Below are 5,659 nucleotides of genomic sequence, written 5' to 3' on the forward strand. Positions count from 1 at the left end.
TTTTCTATCACATTGATTGATTTGCAAATGCTGAACCATACTTGCATCCCAGGGATTAATCCCACCTGGTCATGGTGGATAATCTTTTAAATGTACTGTTGGATCCTATTAGGTAGGATCTTGTTGATAATCTTGGCATCCATATTCATCAGGGATATTGGTCTGAAATTCTCCATTTTGATGGTGTCGTTGCCTGGTTTGCGGATCAGGGTAATGATGGTTTCATAGAAAGAGTATGAAAGTTTTCTTTCTGCTTCCATTTTTTGAAACAGCTTCAGGAGAATAGATATTATTTCTTCTTTGAATGTATGATAGAATTCCCCATGGAATCCATCAGGTCCTGGGCTCTTGTTTTTTGGGATATTTTTGATCATTGTTTCAATCTCATTACTAGATATTGGTCTGTTCAGGTTGTCAGTTTCTTCCTGTTTCAGTCTTGTAAGTTTATATGTTTCCAGGAATGTATCGACTTCTCCCAGGTTGCTTAACTTGTTGACATATCATTGTTGATATTAATTTCTGATGATCGTTTCTATTTCCTTGGTGTTAGTCATGATCCTTCCCCTTTCATTTATAATTTTATGAATTTGTGTCCTCTCTCTTTTCTTTTAGATTAGTTTGGCCTGTGGTTTATCTATCTTATTGATTCTTTCAAAGAACTAGTTTCGTTGATGTATTCTACTTTCATTTCAGCTTCTAGTTTCATTGATGCGTTCTACTGTATCTCTAGTTTCTAATTCATTGATCTCTCCTATAATCTTGATTATTTCCCTTCTTATCTGTGGGGTTGGCTTAATTTGTTGTTGATTTTCCAGTTCTTTAAGGTGTAAAGAGAGTTGCTGTATTCGGGATTTTTCAGTTTTTTGGAGTGAGGCTTGGATGGCTATGTATTTCCTCCTTAGGACCACCTTTGCCATAAAGCGTAGGTTTTGGATCGATGTGTCTTCATCCTCATTGTTTTCTATGAATTGTGTAAGTTATTCTATGATTTTCTGGTCGATCCAAACATTCTTGAGCAGGATGGTCCTTGGCTTCTAGGTGTTTGAATTCCTTTCAAACTTTTTCTTGTGTTTGATTTCCGGTTTCAAACATTGTGGTATGAGAATATATAGGGAATAATGTCAATCTTTTGGTATCATTTGAACCCTGATTTGTGACCCAGTATTGTGGACTATTCTGGAGAAAGTTCCATGGGCCTTTGAGAAGAATGAATATTCTGTTATTTTAAGGTAGAATGTCCTTTATATATCTATGAGGTCCATCTGGTCCAATGTCTCATTCAAAGCTCTTGTTTCTTTATTGATTTTCTGCTTGAATGATCTATTGCTGAGAGTGGCGTGTTAAGATTCCCTACAATGAATGTATTCATATCAATATAACTCTTTATTTTGGGTAATAGTTGGCTTTTGTAATTGGCTGCTCCCATACTGGGTGCATAAATATTTACAATTATTTTTATCTTCTTGGTGGATAGACCCTTTAGGAATGATGTAGTGTCCTTTTGTATCTCTGACTACAGTCTGTAGCTTAAATTCTAATTTATCTGATACAAGAATTGTTTCCCTAGCTTTCTTTTGAGACCCGTTGACATGAAAGATGTTTCTCCATCCCTTCGCTTTCAGTCTGGATGTATTTTAAAGTTCAAAAATGTGTCTCATGTAGATAGCATATGGATGAGTCCTGTTGTTTCATCCAGTCTGCAACCCTGTGACATTTTATGGGAGCACTTAGGCCATTCACACTGAAAGTGCTTATTGAAAGATACATTTTTATTGACATTATGTTGTCTGTGAGGTCCTTGTTTCTATAGATTGTCTCTGTAATTTTCCATTCTATGTCACTCTTGGGTTCTTTCTTCTTTTACAGAACCACTCCTAATATTTCTTTCAGTGCGGGCTTGGTGGTTACATACTCTTGCTGGTCTTGGAAGCTCTTTATTTCTCCATCCATTTTGATGTCAGCCTTGTTAGATAATGTATTCTTGGCTGTATGTTATTCTCATTTAGTGCCCTTTCTGGCTTGCAAGGTTTCTGTGGACAGGTCTGACATTATTCTGATGGACCTTCCTCTGTACGTAAGGAATTTCTTCCCCCTTCCCACCCTCAGAAGCTCTTGTCTGAAATTATGATTCATCATCTCACAATCAAGTGCCTCAAGGTCTTTCTAGATTCTTTGATCTTGGGTGGGGGGGTTATCCTTTTTGCCTCTAGTACATGAACACTTGGTCCTTTCCCCAGATTGGAGAATTTTTCATCCAGAATTTGGTCAACTATATGTTCTAGTCTTCTCTCTTTCTCCACCCCCTCAGGGATCCCCATTATTCTGACATTGGAACATTTCATGGCATCATTTATTTCCCTAATTCTGTTGTCATGGCTTCTACACTGTTTGTTCCAGGCCTCCATCTGATCCTTCTTTTCTATTGGTTTGTCTTCTAGATCACTAATTCTATCTTCTGCCTTGGTTACCCTAGCTCTTGAGTGTATTGATTAGATTGGATCTCACTGATAGCATTATTAACTTCTGCCAGTTGGGCTCTCACTTCTGCCCTTAGAGATTCTATGTTGTCACTAATGATTTTCTCCAACCTATCCATTCCCTGGATAATTTTTACCATGAATTCCCTTTCTGACATACTGTTTATGTCCATATCCAATAGTTCTGTGGCAGAGGGCATAGTCTCTGAGTTTTTCCTCTGTTGGGTGTTCCTCCTCCTAGTCATTTTGATGAGAGGTGGTTGAGGGGATATATAGCTGAATCTATCAACCACGATCCAGGCAAGGTACATCCTCTTTTACACTCTTTTCTTAGGGAGGTTACTTCAAGTTGTGCTCTGGCAAATTCTAAAGGTAAACCTAAAAGGAATAAGCAAACAGTGGATCCAACCAATTTTGCACCGAAGCTCAGAGTCCAGATGTAAAGACTCAAAGCCACATGTTTGGATGCCAAATGATGATAATCGAAGGTCGGTTCAGTGGAGTCTGAAGCCACAGACCAAGAAAGAATTCTTGAGACATCTTTGGTGTAAAATGGTGATTTATTTATTTTTTTTATTTTTTAAATATTTATTTACTTATTATTTATTTGAGAGAGAGAGAGGTCACAAGTAGGCAGAGAGGCAGGCAGAGAGCAGGGGAAGCAGGCCCCTTGCTGAGCAGAAAGCTGGCCCCCTGCTGAGCAGAAAGCCTGATGCAGGGCTTGATCCCAGGCCCTGAGACAATGACCTGAGCTGACGGCAGAGGCTTAACCCCCTGAGCCACCTGGGTATCCCAAAATTGTGGTTTACTAAAGCATGAGGATGGGACCTGTGGGCAGAAAGAGCTGTTGCACTGGGGCTGTGATGGGTGACTGATTAACTCTTTCTCTTTATTTTTATTTCACATCAGATTGTTTCTCTCCTCAAAGAAAATAGGAGTGATTCCATTTTTTAGAAAGTTATGAAAATGCTCATTGCTCTTTGAATAAAAAATCATTTATATAGTGCAAAAACAAGAGCAAATACATAGAAACATGGGCAGAAGGATAAGATGGGAAGGTGTTTATAAATCCTCTATGTGGGCAAGCTTTGTTAAGGGAGTGAACTTTCCAGAGATACAGTGAAATTAAAACTGGTTTATATATAGAGGTAATATTGAATAGGGAAAAAGGAATACCTTGAAGCTTATATCTATATATAGATATGTACATTAAAATATATATTAAATATATACATATATAAATATATGTATATTAAAAAAAGAAACAGGTATATGTATGAGAAAAGTTCAAGTTAAAATGTTATTATGTTGTATGCTGTATTAAACCTCTAGTTGTAATGGTAAGTAGGTTTAAAAAAATTGAAAGAACAAGAATTGTGAGAATGAATAAAAAAAATAAGTAAAGTTGTATCTATGGAAAGAAAAAATGTTTGGCTTGCTAGAAGACAGCCGAATTTTACTGGTTCTGCATACAATCTATTCTGATATCACATAACAGAGAGCTTCTAGAAGACGGTATTGTACAGCTGTAGGAGAATGGCAGTGAAAAAAAAAAGTATACATATTTTTAAAAACACCTTCTTGACATTGTCATAAAAATGATTTTGAATTCATGGATCCATTGAAAGTATTTGGGGGACCTTAATGTTTCCTGGACCAAACTTTGATAATCAATAGATACTGCCAGACATCGGATAATATGTAGATATGGAACTGCCCAAAGACCAAACCTACATTCCACAGATGCACTTCAGTGATCCTTAAGAAAGACTTACTTCCTTTTTTCCCAGCACTTGGAATCAGTGAATTAGTGATAGGTTTGGAAAACAAAACAAAACAAAACAATAACATGTCCCTGGCAAATAGGACATGAAAAATAGGAAACAAATTGGATCTTAAACATCAAAACATGCAAACAAAACAAAACAAAACAGAACCATGCATAGGAATCTACATTCCGACATGTGAACAGAGAGCAACTGCCACAGAAGTGACAGAGATTATGGCAGTGATAAGTAGGATGTTGTGTGGGTTTGGTGAGTCAAGATTGTGGCTTAGGTAGGTGGTATCACCTCTGAGGCCAGGAGAGTCCCCACACCCAGGAAAAATCCTTCTGGCTGCCCTTCTGTAGCCTGTATATGTCTCCCAAGCAATATCCAAATACAGCATGTGGCAGAGGGAATGGGCAAGTAAACACTGATGCTCTAATGCAAAGATCAATAGATATTCAAGGATCACCCAGCATTTGCATGAAACCACTCTCTGAAGCCAAATCTCCAAAGACAATCAGAAGTATTCATTTGTTCAACAAACACCTATAGATCAGCAATCAGGTGCCAATATGGATATAGTACGATTTAACCATGATGCTAATTAGAAGTACCTTCCTAAATACCCCTCACCATTTTAACCATTCCCTCCACCAACCTCCCCTCTGCTAACCATCAGTTTGTTCTCTATACTTAAAGAGTGTGTTTCTTGGTTTGCCTCTCTCTTTCTTTTCTCCCCTTGCTCCTTTGTTTTTTTCTTAAATTCCACAAATGAGTGAAATATACCATATTTATCCTTCTTGGACTGACTATCTATCTTCATCCATGTTTTTCCAAATGGCAAGGTTTCATTAATTTTTAAAGCTGAGTAATATTCCATTCTGTATATGTAGCATATTTTCTTTATGTATTTATGAATCAATGGACATTTGAGCTCCTTCCATAATTTGGTTAAATCAGACTATGTTTTGCTGATTTTAGTCATTCTGACATATATAAGGTAACATCTCATTGGAGATTTGATTTGTAGTTCCCTAATAATCAGTGATGTTGAACATCTTTTCTAGTGTCTGTTGTCCATCTGCATGTCTTCTTTAGAAAAATGTCTATTCATGTCTCCTGCCAATTTTAATTAGATTATTCCTTTTTGAGGAGTTGCGTTTTATCAGTTCTTTATGTATTTTGGATATTAACTCTTTATCAAATATGTCATTTGTAAATATCTTCTCCAATTCGGTATACTGTCTTTTAGTTTTGTTGATTGTTTCCTTCACTGTCTAGAAGCTTGTATTTTGATGAAGTTCCAATAATTTATTTTGGCTTTTATTTCTCTTGCCTTAGGAGACATACCTAGAAAGGTGTTTCAATGGCCAATGTCAAAGAGGTTACTGTGGATGTTCTCTTCTAGGTTTT

This window comes from Enhydra lutris, unplaced genomic scaffold (assembly GCF_002288905.1).
Source record: "Enhydra lutris kenyoni isolate GAN:26980312 unplaced genomic scaffold, ASM228890v2 scaffoldscaffold79, whole genome shotgun sequence".
Taxonomy (NCBI): domain Eukaryota; kingdom Metazoa; phylum Chordata; class Mammalia; order Carnivora; family Mustelidae; genus Enhydra; species Enhydra lutris.